At 37.1% G+C, this 15,455-nt stretch overlaps 1 long non-coding RNA gene across 2 annotated transcripts in view; it reads right to left on the reverse strand.

Annotated features, from left to right (window-relative positions):
• Window positions 1–525: 525 nt before the first annotated feature.
• Window positions 526–15,455, reverse strand: part of LOC122735405 — a 124,236-nt gene continuing 109,306 nt past the window's right edge. For both annotated transcript variants that reach the window (XR_006354130.1, XR_006354129.1), the window contains exons 4-9: window positions 15,288–15,425; window positions 14,384–14,568; window positions 7,872–8,083; window positions 1,731–1,755; window positions 1,066–1,157; window positions 526–716 (exon numbers count right to left, since the gene is read on the reverse strand). This is a non-coding gene — a long non-coding RNA (uncharacterized LOC122735405). The remainder of the gene's footprint in view (window positions 717–1,065; window positions 1,158–1,730; window positions 1,756–7,871; window positions 8,084–14,383; window positions 14,569–15,287; window positions 15,426–15,455) is intronic.

A 15,455-nucleotide genomic window follows, 5' to 3' on the forward strand; every position in this document is an offset into this window, starting at 1 on the left:
GTCAAATGACTTGCTTAGGGCCACACAGCTAGTAAGTAGCTGGGACCAGAGTTGAACACAAGACTTCCTGACTAATTCCAGGTCTAATACTTCATTCCAACACATTATCCAGAGTGCTACCTTGCTGATTGATGGATTGGTTCATGTACAATCATCAACATAAGAACTGAAATGCTCAAGCAAAGTAAATGATGTTTATTCACAAACTCCTCTTTTTACTTTTATTCAATGTCTCCCCATGACAACATAAATATTACAAAAGGTTTTTCACTGGGTCTCTAACTATAAAAAGAAAGTTCTTGTGTACTATAATTATTCTTCCAGACCGTCTAATCCTATAACATATCCCTTCTTTATCAAGTTAATTGAACATGTATTAGCATGTTCCATTCAACTATTGTTAGAGAAGACATGGTATCTATCTTCAAGTTTAAGAGCTGTCTCAAATGGAAGAAGGATTGTAGTTGTTAGCTTTCCCCCACCCCAAGAATTCAATGTAATGAATGGAAGTTGCAAAGATGAAAATTTAGTCTGGATTTAATAGAAATTATAAAACACTGTCATCCACAAGTGGAATGGTCTGCTCTGGGAAGTGATGTATACATTCCTTTCCTTGGAGGCCTGGGTTGAATATGTCTTAGAAGAAAGTTGCTTATGGAATATGAGTTGGGCTAGATGGTCTCTGAGGTCCTTTCCAACCCTGATATTCTGTGACTCTGTAATATTTAAAAGAAAAAAAAAAGAATTTTTAATTGGAGTCAAACAACTTTCCTCTCTGAGCCTTAGCATGCTTATTACCCAGGTTTTATTGGTATAGAGAGTTTTATCAAAGAGAAGTTTTCCAATAACAATATATCTTATATTTGGCTGCAGCTAATCTCTGTAGCCTGGAGCACCTTTCATCCCATTATAAATCCCCATGTGAATGTAAAGTCTATGCTTACAAAAATAATTGAACTAGTAGTGCTCCATGCAGAGAGTAGACATCAATAGTACATTCAGTCAATATGAGGGGAAATGAGAAACCCAAATGGAAAGTTCAGCTTTACGACTGAGCATTCTCACCTTTGTCTGCTTCTTATGTTGTTTTATCCAAGAGGCTAGAGAAATCGCAATATACAAGGGCCTCCTTTCTGAATATATACTTGGTCTTCTTGCTAGAGAACAGTGAAAGTATTTTATTGGTGGCCATTACTGATGGCAACATAGAATGAGCATGAAGTATTAGACCAGATCTAGCTCCATCATATCATTAGATAAATGCTCATGGAATAAATGTGCTATCAGAATGTTATTCTAAGTTTTAGTCGATTACAACAACAAAATATGAATAGATTCTTCAGTCTCTGAGATCTTTGGCAAATTAACCTCTGCATGGTCTCTTTGTTCATGTGAAAAATGAAGAGATTGGGAAGAACAGAGATTTTTTTTTTTATTGAATAGAATTTTATTTTCCAAAATATATGTAAAAACAAATTTTAACATCAATTTTAAAAAAATTTGTGTTCCAACTTCTCTTCCTCCTCCATTCCCACCCCCCCACACCCACTAGAACTCAAGCATTTCAAAATAAGTTATACATGAGTACTCATAGAAAACATTCCCACATTATCTAGGTTGTGAGAGAAAACAGTCAAAAAACCCCCAAAACTTGATTGGGGGAGAGAACAGATTTTTTTTAAAAGCCTATTTCTACTTATTACCTATATGATCTCCTATAAGTCACTTACCTTCTCTGGGCCTCAGTTTCCTCACCTAAAAAAACAAGAAAGTTGAACCAGATAGCAGCTAAGATCCCTTTTAGCTCTAAGTTAAGGATGCAGAAAAAGCTTTTGACAAAATACAACAACAATTAAAAAGCTTAGGAATAAACAGAACATTTCTTAATTTGGTAAATAACATCTTTTTTAAATCAAGAGTTAGCATTATTTATAATGCAGAAACATTAGAGGCCTTTCCAATGGGATTAGAGGTAAAGCAAGCATGTCTATTATCTCTAGTATTATTTTATATAATCTAAAAATGTTAGCTATATATGACAAGAAAAAGAAATTGATGGAATAAACACAGGAAAAGAGAAAACAAACCCACTACTTTTTGAATATACATGATGCTTTACTTAGAGAACCCTAAAGTCAACTCAAAATTAATTGAAACAATGAAAAGGTAGGAAGACATTATGTAAATTCATAAGATTATTGGCTGTTCTGCACATTACCAAAACAAATAAACAAAAAAACCCAATGGGAACAGAAAGAATGTAACTTAATTCTAAACTGCAAAATTTATCAAATACACATTAGGATTCCAGATTTTGTGTGTTGTTGTTGTTCAATCATTTCGGTCGTGTCTGATTCTTTGTGACTGCATTTGGGGTTTTCTTGGCAAATATACTAGAGTGGTTTGCCATTTCCTTCACCAGCTTATTTTACAGAGGAGGAAACTGAGGCAAATAGGGTTAAATGACTTGCCCAGGGTCTAAGTATCTAAGTTTTAAGACCGAATTTGAACCTGGATCTTCATGACTCTTAACCCTGCACTCTATTCACTGTGCCACCTACCACCCCAGCATTCCAGCTACCAAGACACAAAGGCATTATATGGAGACAAGTATATGACACTCTTTACAGATTTAAAAGAAGCCTTAAATAATTAGAGAACAAAATGCTAATAGTTGGAACATGCCAATACTACTTAAATTATTTTATGGATTCAATTCCATAACAATCACACTCCTAAAGATCACTTTATAGAACTAGAAAAAAAAATTTTTTTCTCCTTTGCATTTTATGTGGGGTTTTTTTTGTTGTAATTCAGTAATAATTATATAGTATATATGTAGTTAATTATATAATGTCACTATGAACAGGGATAAAAGAGACACTTTACAAGTTTGTAATCTTAACAATAAAACAATGCTTCAATAGACTGACTTTATGTGCCACTTAAAATGTTTTTAAATAAAATTATGAGTTGTTTCTGTTGTAGTTTTAAAATATAGAACATGTAGTACGGTATAAACTCTTTCTGTCCCTTTTTCTTTTTAAAGCAGAAGATAATTTAAAATACTCTATGTTATATGTAGTCTCCTACTGTTATATCTCTTTTTTTCCCCATTTTTAAAAAAATTAATAAAGTATTTTATTTTTTTTCCGTTACATGTAAAGATAGTTCTCAACCTTTGTTTATACAAGCTTTACAATTTCAGATTTTTCTCCCCCCCTCCCCTAGACAGCAGGTAATCTGATATAGGTTATATATATATATATATACACACATAATAACATTAATCCTATTTCTTCATTAGTCATGTTATAAGAGAAAAAAAAAAACAGAGCAATGATGGAAAACCTCAAAATAGAAAAAAAAAAACAACAGCATCAAAAACAAAAGAAATAGTATGGTTCATTTAGCATCTATACTCCGCAGTTCTTTTTTTTTTTTTTTCCTGGATTTGGAGATCCTCTTCCATCACGAGTTCCCTGGAACTCTTCTGTGCCATTGCATTGGTGAGAAGAATATAGTCCATCACAGTAGATCAACACTCAATGTTGATGTTACTGTGTACAATGTAGAACTAGAAAAAATTTTTAAAAAATTTATTTGGAAGAACAAAAGGTGAACAATCACAAGGGAAATAATTTTTAAAAGTGTGAAGGAAGGGGGCCCAGCCGTACTAGATCTCAGGATATACTACAAAGTAATAATCATCAAAAATAATTGATATTGAGTAAAAGTATACAAAAGCTTGGGGCAGCTAGGTGGTGCAGTGGATAAAGCACCGGCCCTGAATTCAGGAGGACCTGAGTTCAAATCGGGCATCAGACACTTGACACTTACTAGCTGTGTGACCCTGGGCAAGTCACTTAACCCCCTGTTGCCCCACCCCCCCAAAAAAGTATACAAAAGCTTATCAGCTGAAGAGATAAGGTCCTTGAGACCCCGAAACAATCAAACATAACAGCCTAAGTATGTCACAAACCTAAGTATTCTAAATACTGGAGTAAGGACTCACTATTGGACAAAATCTGCTAAAAAAAGTTAGAAAGCAGCCTATCATAATTAGGTTTAGACAATCATTTCATACTACATCCCACAATAAGCTCCAAACAGATATAAGACCTAGATATAAAAGGTCATAGCACAAATAAATCATGGAAACATGGAAAGAGATTCCTTTCACAATTATGATTAGTGGAAAAGTTCTTGATAAAAAAATGATAATGTGAATCACAAGAGATAAAATGGATAATTTTAATTACATGAAATTGAAAACTTTTTACCCAAGAAACATAACTACAATTAGAATTAGAAGGGAAATAGTTAACTAGAGAAAAATATTTTATAACAAATTTTTCTCATAAAGTTCTGCTATCCAAGAAATACAAGGAATAGATACCAATAAAAAATAGAACCACTTTCCACTTGACTGTCAATTATTAGAAAACTACAGAATACTACAATTTAAAAAAATTATAACCCTTTTCCCCTCAATATGATTTTTTATGGTCCCCACCAACAAATACATCATTACTGAGATGTTAATATATGAAAAACTAATGGAAAAATGAAAGATTCTGAATTTTTCAGAGAGATTAATTAATTCTGAAAACTCTTTGTAAATTTGTGTAAATGTTATTTTAATGATAGCATATTTAATATTTTGATCAGTTTTCTTGCTGTTTAGTTTTCATTTCATACCTCAATATTTAAAGCTTCTATGATTTCATTAACGTATTATCACCACTGTCACAGATTGGTAACCCCTCTGTGTTGTAGAAAGTCTATTCAGTTTGGTGTAAGGCCTTGGGTTCAAATTCTAGTTTGGCCACTTATTACTACATTTGTGGAATTGGACAAGTCCTTCTCCTTTGTGGATCAGTTTTCTAATTTGTAAAATGGAGGTGTTGGAATAAATGACCTCTAAGCTCCCTCCATCAGCCCTGTGATCCTATCACTTAGTAAAAAGCTTCTTAAACTATGGGTCATGACCCCATATGGGGTTACATAACTGAATGGGGTGGGTGGGAGTCGTGAAAAATCTGGCAACAGTAAAAGGTTATGCATACCTATTTTATATACCTATATACCCGGGATCGTGTAAAAATTTCTCAAGCGAAAAGGGGTTGCAAGTGGAAAAAGTTTAAGAAGCCCCGACTTAGGAGATAGTCTTTGAGAGTTGTGGCTAAAAATGGTAGCCTCTGTAGTAAGTTAACAGATCAGGTAGATGGTGTTTCCTTTTTTAAGAATAATTTCTTTTTTTTTTTTTTTTGCTTTCAGATGTCATTTAGTTTTTAATGCTATATAAAGTTCCTTAAATTATATTATAATATAATGAAGTCATAACAATTTTCATAGTAATAGGCAGCTAGGTGGCACAGTGGATAGAGTGCTACACCTGGAGCAAGGAAGACCTTAGTTCAAATCCTGTCTCACATACTCGCTATGTGACCTCACTGCAGTCTGCCTCAGTTTCTTCATCTGTATAATAAGGAAAAAATTAGCTCCTACCTCCTAGGGTTGTTGTGAAGATAAGATACTTGTAAAGTGTTTTGCAAACCTTAAAGTGCTACATAAATGCTAGTTGTTATTATTAATAACAAGGATTGACATTTATGTAGTACTTTAAAGTTTGCAAAGTGCTTTTAAATGCATTATCTCCTTTGAACTTCACAGGCACTATAAGTATTATTATTCCCACGAAAGACAATGCTTTCCCCAAGATCACACAGTTAGTGTCCAAGTCAAGATTTTAACCTTTTAATGTTTTTATTGGATCTCATTAAGTAAATACTATCCTTGGTCAGTTGACTGCTGGGAATTTATAAGAAACTGATTTTTACTCAACTTTGATTTCATTTGTCTTGAACTAGACACATTGCACTTTCAAATGACTGACTAATATCTGCAATTGGAGAGCTATTTAAGGAACCTAAACTATACATTCCATCTCAAGGCCATAAACTCCTGTGAACTCTAAATGGAAATTTTTCAGATCCTTTCAATATTTGTGTTCTAATAAGTCACCATGGCATAATACATGTGAGAATATGCGTTTTGGCTTGAATGTAAACAGCAAAAAAAATTAAAAGAAGAAAATATTTCTCTTTGGTAATCTACTTGAAAAGCAAAAGATAAGTATTCTCATCACAAGACTCATTGCTTCTCAGTTAAGAATCAGAATTTGAATGAGATAGGAGTATAAGAATGATTTATCTTTTCTTTTCCTACTCCCGTCTCACCAAGTCAGGCTGTGAGATAATTCTGTGCCTTTACAGCCAGGGCATAAGAGGAGAGGCACAGCCAAGAACGCAGAAAGGATTATGGAATTGTCCATTTAGAGCTAAGACTCTGGAGACTGAGTCATAACTTGTTGTTGTTGTTCAGTCATTTTAATCATGTTTGACTCTTCCCAATTCCATTTGGGGTTTTCTTGGCAAAGATACTGGAGTAGTTTGCCATTTCCTTCTCCAGCTCATTTTACAGATGAGGAAACTGAGGCAAACAAGTTTAAGTGACTTGCCCAGGGTTATTCAACTAGTAAGGGTCTGAGGCTGAATTTGAACTTGAGTCTACCTGACTCTTCTAGGTCCTGCTCTTTATCCACTACCCTGGGCACATTTCTTTTTCCTAGGCAGGCATACCCCAGATGGTTGGTTTCTTTATATTTTATCTCCATTCCTTTTTTTTTTTTTTTTAGTGAGGCAATTGGGGTTAAGTGACTTGCCCAGGGTCACACAGCTAGTAAGTGTTAAGTGTCTGAGGCCGGATTTGAAACCAGGTACTCCTGACTCCAGGGCCGGTGCTCTATCCACTGTGCCACCTAGCTGCCCCTCCATTCCTTTTTCATCACCTCCCTGCCCCGTTCTAGTAACAGTCAATCCTTCAGCAATGTAGAACCTTGTTGCAATATCTGGAGTGTTGCAGCCACACTCCAGATAAATGCCTTCCTCCTCCTCAACCACTTTATTCCCCGCCCCACCCCAGACCCAAAAGATCCTATTTAAGGTTCTGCTTAGAATTTATCTCTAATTTTACAGATAAGGAAACTGTGCTAATGTGGTCAAGTGACATCCTCAAGGTACATGGGTAATTGGTGTAAAAACCAGAATTCAAACCTAGGTCTCCTAGTTCCAAATCCAGCACTCTTTATACTGTCTTATGCTGCCTTCTCTAGGGTAGTGCTACTCCCACTTATCCCTTTGTGGGAGCAGATCAGCCCTCTGTGCCAGCAAGGAGGACTTATCTTGATGGAACCACTTCCAGAGTGAATGGCCCCTAGGGCGAGGGCTAGCACTTAGCAACACTAAGATGTCAGTGAGTCAGAAAATTGTCCTGGTGAGGGAAAGGCAGTCAAAGATGAAGGACTATGGGCTATTATGGGAGAGGAGATGGCAGAGAAGTTTCTCCCTGAACACCATTAAATTATGTGAGCCTTCCTCTCTCCTAAGCCCAACCCCCACTGCTTTTCAGCTTCCTTTTGGGTGTTTTCCCCTCAGGAGAGGGACTATCTTTGTTTGTATTATTAGTATTTGTATCTCCAGCACTTAGTACAAAGCCTAGCACATAAGTAGGTGCCTAATAAATGTTTACTGACTGATTAGTACTCTAGTTTCTCTGAGGCAGAATCCCAGCTGGTTTTATCTATTCAGTGATCAGATTAGAGAAAGAGGTTCCAAGGGAATTCTTAGAAAAGAACGTGAAGAATGGGAAATCCAGCACTCCATGTAGCACTCCCAGTCCAGCACTGCCAATGCTTTGGTGTCATTAGTTAAAAAGAAAAGTTAGGAACTAAGTCTCTGTCATGACTACTGAGTCCTCAATACCACCCCACAGAGGACCAGGACCCTCAACCCAAGGGTTTATTTTACCTGATGCCATATTGGAATTCCGGAATCAGACAAACTGGTCTGCATTGTTGTTACTGGTGCTGGTGCTGATGATATTGTTACCATTGTTGTTATTGCTGATTTTCATCCTTCGATTTCAAAAAGGACCAGTGACATCATGGGGCGATGTCCTGACTTGCTCATGAATTGAATTTAAGTGAGGCAGAGTTGGGGAAAGTCATCAACCTCGCTCTCTAAAAAAAAAAAAAAAAAAAGACCTTTCATATCCAAGATAGCCTGCATGAATCCCTCTCCCAAGAAGGATTCTCAGAGTGTGCAGAAGAAAAAAAAAAAGAAAGAAAGCCAGAAAGAATTATGGACAAGCAGGACATCTTTGAAAGCTACAGGTTAAATTTACTATGTAATTACAATGAAAAGCAAGTTTTATATAAGAGAAATAGGAAGTTTCATGTATGATCTTTTTATGTTCTACTATGCATATGTAGAGGGGCAGCCAGATGGTACAGTGAGTAGAATGCAAGTCAGGAAGACCTGAATTCAAATCCAGCTGCAGACACTAGCTGTGTGACCCTTGGTAAGTCATTTTACCCTGTTTGCCTCAGTTTCCTCATCTGTAAAATGAGTTGGAGAAGAAAATGGCAAGTCACTCCCATATCTTTGCTAAGAAAACCCTGAAACCTCAAGAGTCAGAAACAATTGAACAACAACAAAAATGCATATGTAAATGTCTATTTTAGAATTTCTTAAGCTCAGAATAAAAATAGATTATTTTTAAAGACTTTTCTCTCAGTGGCTAGGTTCTTCTTCAGTTGATAACTCCTATGAGAACTCAAACTGACTTGATCATATTTATTAGATGGCAGGGATAGGGGAAGGTGATTAATAATTTTTTGTGATGACACTGCTCCTGACTAATCAAAGAGAGGTCCTCCTATTTCATAAGTATAACCTTCAAAAGGATAAACAGTGTGGAGCAGGGTACCTAGTAATTGATTAATAAATGCTTGTTGCTTGCCTTCATAAAGTAATAAAAAGATATTAACATCTAGTTAATGCCTTAACTGGTCATCATCTATGATTATAATGCATGACTACATCTAGTGAGCTGGGGGAGGAGAGGGCCACGTTTCCTCCCTCTCCCAACCCACCAGAGTAGGTAATGTTGTTTGGTAAAAAGGTATGCCAGGGCAGCTAGGTGGCGCAGTGGATAGAGCACCGGCCCTGGAGTCAGGAGTACCTGAGTTCAAATCCAGCCTCAGACACTTAACACTTACTAGCTGTGTGACTCTGGGCAAGTCACTTAACCCCAATTGCCTCACTAAAAAAAAAAAAAAAAAAAAAGGTATGCCTACAGATTTTTTTAAGTTCACAGATTTGGGGTCTCAAGGCCTGCTAGACTGAAGAAAACGTGATTTGATACCATCATCCTACATCCTTTCCCGTATGCCAAATTGGTTTAAGCCATCCTCCAGCAGATATACCAGAACCATCTATACCAAACTAGAAAAATATCAGTTCAAGAAGGAAGAGACAGAGTTCTAGAGAACATTAATAAACAAGTGGATATATCAACTTATACAAGAAGCACTGAGTCTCCCAGAACCAAGATTATGATGGGAATGTCTCTGCCACCTCCTCTTTCATAGTGGCAGGCAGTCCAGGCCTTTGTTCTCTGCCAGGGTACTTTGTGTGCTAAGGTGGCAGAACTGGGTCTTAATCGGTATCAGTTAATCTATAAAAGTCTCCTGCCCCCTCTAAGAACCATTTCCCAGGTAGCTTAAGATGATGCAGGAGAGTCTACCAAAAATTTAGCCACGATCAAAGGTGGGACTTGATGTGCACACACTGCCAGATAAGTATCCGCAGGTTGGTAGCTATGTTCAGTCAGGCCAGTATGGATGGATTCAACTGCATCCTTCAAAAATTAATCCACCAGAGTCAAGGTCATAACTTGGGGTCTAGGAGGAGCTAGGATGTTCTGTGATTGTTATTTGTGCTGGAGACAGCTATGTTGCAAGCTAGCCATCATGGTCTTAATGCCATTGACCATGTCCTTAAGACATTGAATAAATCCTATGTTGTCCAATGGAGGCTACTATCATCATGACAGTCCAATGGGTAGCCTGCCTGTTAAGGCCACTTTGGTCTCGTCCAGTGGGTTAAAGAGTCTTCTGATGAATGAGAGAGCCTGGGGTTGTTGCTCTTGTTCTCATATAGAATCTTAGACTTGGAGTTGGAAAGAAAGAATCTCTAAAGGGATCACTGAATGCTTCCCTGCACCCTCTATTTAACAGATAAAGAAACAGGCACAGAGATTAACTCGCTTGGCCAGGATCACACAAGAAATTGCGGAGTTAACATTAGGCCCCAGAACTTCAAACTCCAAATTCAGAATGTTTTCCTTTAAGTTATAATCCCATTACATTATCTCTCATGAGCGGAGATTCAAGCCTGAAGGTCCATACTAAATCAGGAAGCAAACTTTAAGTAGTGCTGAATATCTGATTATTTTTCTGGCTTAATCTATCTTTTCAGAGGCATCTAGGTGGTATTGTGGACAGAGTGTTGGGTCTAAAGTCAGGTTCAAATCTGGCCTTAGACACTTGCTAGTAATGTGATCCTGGGTAAGTCACTTAACCTCTATCTGCTTTAGTCTCTTCAACTATAAAAATAGGAATAATAATAGTACCTACCTCCCGACTTATTTTTGAGGGTCAAATGAGACAATATTTGTAAAAATATCTGCAGAGAGCAGGGTGCAGTGTAGGTGCTTAATAAATGTTCACTTCCTTCTTTCCAAGGCTCTTTCTTTTCATGGACTTACTGGAATTCCTGGAGGTCCAATAACTCTGTAGAGTTACTGGAATTCCTGATTCCTTCTGCCTCTTTCAGTTATGTGCTGTTGTGGTCAAATAAGGCTCTCCATAAATAATCCCTTCCTTTTAGCTAATTTTCTAGGACTAAATGCTCATATAAGAAGCAAGCAAAAGGTTGAATGAGGCCAAAGGATAGTTTCTCACCAGATAGCGAGTCTAGCCTAGGGCCAATGGCAGGAGGCACGCTCAAGGTTTCAAAATACAAGTCAGCTTTTGAAACAGACCAGCACTGTTTAGAAAACAAGGTGGGGTCGAAAGGGTCCCAAGGGGGAAACCAGGCCAAGGGTAGGTCAGTGGTTAAGCACAATTTCAAAGGCTCAGGTAGACAAGTGGATTTGAGCTGATGCACACCATAATTTCACATGAGACTCAGGGCAAAAATCACACTCCTGTCCTTTTAAGCCCTAATGTTTGTGGAAAATCTCCCCCTCCTCAGTATCCCCTACTCCTGTGTTTCTGCATGAGTTAGCTATGAAAAGCCCTCGGTTTCCTGATATGGAATTTGCTATATATTTGCTGATTTGGTATTTCATTTAATGTAAACAAAGAGATTTCACATGCTGGTAAAGAACTCCAAAGAATAAAGGAAAACTATTTTATATAGGCACAGGGGATGGTGTCAAGTATTAAGGTATTGAGTAAAGTACAATCTGCAATGCAAAATTATCAGTGTTGTCTGAAAAAGTAGTAATGCATCAAATCAGGCAGAGACTTTTGTCTTCAGAGACATAAGGGCAGTGCCTAGGCCAAAAATAACAGATTATCACCAGGTTGGTAAGAAAATACACATTCAAATTAGGTCCAGGCTTAAATACCCCAATATCCTCCATTCAATTACTGCCATAGTACAATGTTAATAACCTCCATCACCACCACAATTGCTAGCATTTATTTATTTTTTGTTTGTTTGTTTTTGTTGTTGTTGTTGTTTTGTAGAGCAATGAGGGTTAAGTGACTTGCCCAGGGTCACACAGCTAATAAGTGTAAAGTGTCTGAGGCCAGATTTGAACTCAGGTATTCCTGAATCCAGGGCCAGTGCTTTATTCACTGCACCACCTAGCTGCCCCCCACAGCTAGCATTTATAAAGCACTTTGGGGTTTGAAAGCACTTACATGTTATCTCATTTGGTCCTCACAACAACACTGTGCTATTTTTATTCCCATTTTATCTATTAAGAAACTGAGAATAAGAGAGGATATGTGACTTGCTCAGAACTGCACAGCTAAGAAATGGATTGGGGAAGGATTTGAACTTACTTCACCACTTGTCTGCTTTACTGTGTGATTGAACAATCTTATTATAGATCGTGGGTACCTGCCTCCACGACATTCTACATGTACTTCCACAGTGTACTTCCCTCTATCTCTGGTAAGCTTTCTTAAGCAATACTGTTTAGCACAAAACTCATCAATACAATGTGAATGAGAACTGAACTCCCTTCTATCTAAATGCAGTATATTAAGCCCCTGAACTTTTGAGATTCCTCTTGGAATGGACCCAAGATCAGGAAATCAGTTTTGCACTATTCTTGGAAACTGTTTCAATTCACTTGCTCAAGAGACATTCTTCCCAGAAGGACTTAAAATATTTGCTGTATTATTGAGGATAATTGCAGGGCTGCTGCCGCTGTGAAAAATATCCAAGCCAGTGCTTTTAGGTTGGGCAATTCTGTAAGCTTTCTAGAGAGATACTGTGGAGACCCAGCTTATTGCTAAGTGAGTGTGTTAGGCTACATGAGATGGCATTTGGCACTGATACAGATCCCATCTTCCTCTTACCATTATACTTTAACCAAGGGCCTTGTTGTTAGAAACTCACTGACAAAAAGTAGAAATTGTTGACACCAGACCTAATAGCAGCACAATATGGAATTTTAAAAACTAAGCATCCCATTGCAAAATACCAATTCCTTTTCTATTTGAATATTTGTCTCTTAATTTGAAACATATAATAAAATGGTTTTAAAATATATCTGTTGGCACCAATGAAAAGTTGAGAAAAGATGCCTCTTTCCTTTCTTTGCAAAGCTGGGAGATTATAGATGCAGAACACAGTTGATCTGGTGATTGATTTCAGGGAACTAGTTTTTCTCCCCTCTTTTAAAAATCTTTGTCACAAGAAATGCTTTTCTGGGTAGGGTATAGAGTAGAGTAGAGAAAAACATATGTGCGTGTGTGTGTGTGTGTGTGTGTGTGTGTATGTATATGTATATGTATATATATATATATATATATCTCACCTATTTCTCTGTCTTTCTCCATATGCATGGAAATAAAGGTGATTTTAAAATGGAGGACACCAATACAGATAAAAAACCCCCAAAACAAAAACATAGCTGTTAAATAACTCATGTGTCAGACATTCCAAATATGGATAGCTTTGCTCCAGTCATCAAAAGTAGCAGAATAATTCTCTAAATTCTCTGAAGGTCAAAAGGAACCTGAAATACATGTGTTGTCACTCAGAAATTTAAATAACTTGCTATGTTCTTAACTGTTTTCTTTTTGTTTGTTTGTTTTTTGGGGATTTTGTGGTGCTTTATTCACTGTGCCACCTAGCTGCCCCCTTAACTGTTTTCTTAAAAGATAGCATGAAAACTCATGTCACTGAGTAAAAAAACCAAACCATTTATTTAGTGCCTACAATGTGCTTACCCAGCATTGTGCTAAACACTAGAGAAGAGAGAGAAAAAAACCAGCAGAAGCCAGATTCAGGAATGTGCTGAAACATGTCTCCTGCTTCTAACCCATTTCATTAGAAAGTACATAAGTAGGGGCAGCTAGGTGGCGCAGTGGATAAAGCACCGGCCCTGGATTCAGGAGGACCTGAGTTCAAATCCGGCCTCAGACACTTAACACTTACTAGCTGTGTGATCCTGGGCAAGTCACTTAACCCCAGTTGCCTCATTAAAAAAAAAAAAAGAAAGTACATAAGTTATTTAAGCAATTAGAATGACAAACACTAAAGAGAGAGGTGACATCATATAGGGGATTGAGTGCTGGGTTAAATCAGGGAGAAAAATAGGTTCAAATTCTAACGCCGGCATCTGACCCAGATCAAGTCACTTACCTCCTACGTGCCTCAGGTGTCTTCTTAGGGCATACCCAATACATCATAGATGGATATGCTCTGTGTTGATGAAGAGTGCTCCCATAGATTTACCCTGAACAAGTGTAGTGACTTTTCTTTATCATCAAACTCACTACTCTCATTCTGGGATAACCTATGTGAACAGGAGCTGCGACCATTATTCGAGTTCTTGAGATATGAGCAAAAACTTGGCCTTATTCTTCTCTTACGAGGAAATTGAACTTCAATCATTTTCCCCTTGATATCAGTGTCCGTGATTATGCAGAAACATTTTATAATAGGTTATTCAGAAAAGTGGGGTGTCAATGAAAACCAGGGCTACTACAAACATCTCCAGTATGCCTCTGAAAGAAACCCCTTACAAGGGTATGGGGAAGATCAAGTGAGATCATGAATGTAAATACAAATGCACTAGATAAATGTCAACTTTTATTTTTAATTACTGCTATCCTGCTATTATTCTTTGACATATAAAATTCTGCAGAGTTCCTTCATGTGGATAAAGTGACCACTTTTGAAAATTGAATAAGAGTACTGGGAGGTAAACTCATTTTCCAAAGACTCACCAAAAGCATTTCTAGCACAACTCCAATAGCAGGCAGGATGACAGGGATACTGTGTATTTCATTCTGTTCCCATTTGTTTTGAATTTCTTCTTTTATCATCATCATCATCATCATCATCACTATTACCGATTATTAATAGTATCAATATCATAAGGACGACAAAAAAGAAACACATGAGATTGAATCTGTAATACAAAAGCACATTAGAAATTTCAGATTTGCTTAATTAGCAACTGTAAGTAAAAAGTCAAAAGATTAATGTGAAAAAAAGGAGTCAAAGCATTGTAAAAAAAAAAAAACAAATGCTGCCTCATATACTTTTTTTTTTTTTAGTGAGGCAATTGGGGTTAAGTGACTGGCCCAGGGTCACACAACTAGTAAGTGTTAAGTGTCTGAGGCCGGATTTGAACTCAGGTACTCCTGACTCCAGGGTCGGTGCTCTATCCACTGCGCCATCTAGCTGCCCCATATACTCTTCTTTGTAGGTCCTGAAATGTTTCTTATACTTTCTGTCAAAAACCAATGGGAGAATTTGTTCATTCAGGGTGATTGTAGCAGATATCAGCTTTTGGAATTGTTTTCTATAATTGGTCTGCTAATTGGACTGATGTTAAACTCAAAAAGAGGATTTTTGGAATTCCAAAGTATACCCTTCTCCTTTTCAAAATTATCTGGGTCTTCTGAGATGTTTCTGTTATCTGCTCAGGGGTATGCTGGTAAGTGTTTAACTGGTTCTCTGGGAAAAAAAAAAAAGCACATGCAACACTCAAGTTTAATCTGGATCATTTACATTTTCTCCCTCACTTTCTTAAGTCTAGACAATCAACAAAGCAATTAATTAAGCCCTGATTTTTGGCCCTTGCTACAAATTTGTAAATGCTCATGCTGAAAATTTAGAGATCACCTTTTAAGCTGGCATAAGCTGGCTCCATCAAACCTCTTCATTGGCTCCATTAGGTCTGCTAGACTGAGGAGTTTGTATTAAGTAAAGATTTTCAGTGATGTGAGGTTCTTCAACTTTTCTCTTTTTCAGGTATTTCACCTAATTGAGGCATATAGATATGATTATTTT

This window comes from Dromiciops gliroides, chromosome 1, assembly GCF_019393635.1.
Source record: "Dromiciops gliroides isolate mDroGli1 chromosome 1, mDroGli1.pri, whole genome shotgun sequence".
In the NCBI taxonomy this organism is placed as follows: domain Eukaryota; kingdom Metazoa; phylum Chordata; class Mammalia; order Microbiotheria; family Microbiotheriidae; genus Dromiciops; species Dromiciops gliroides.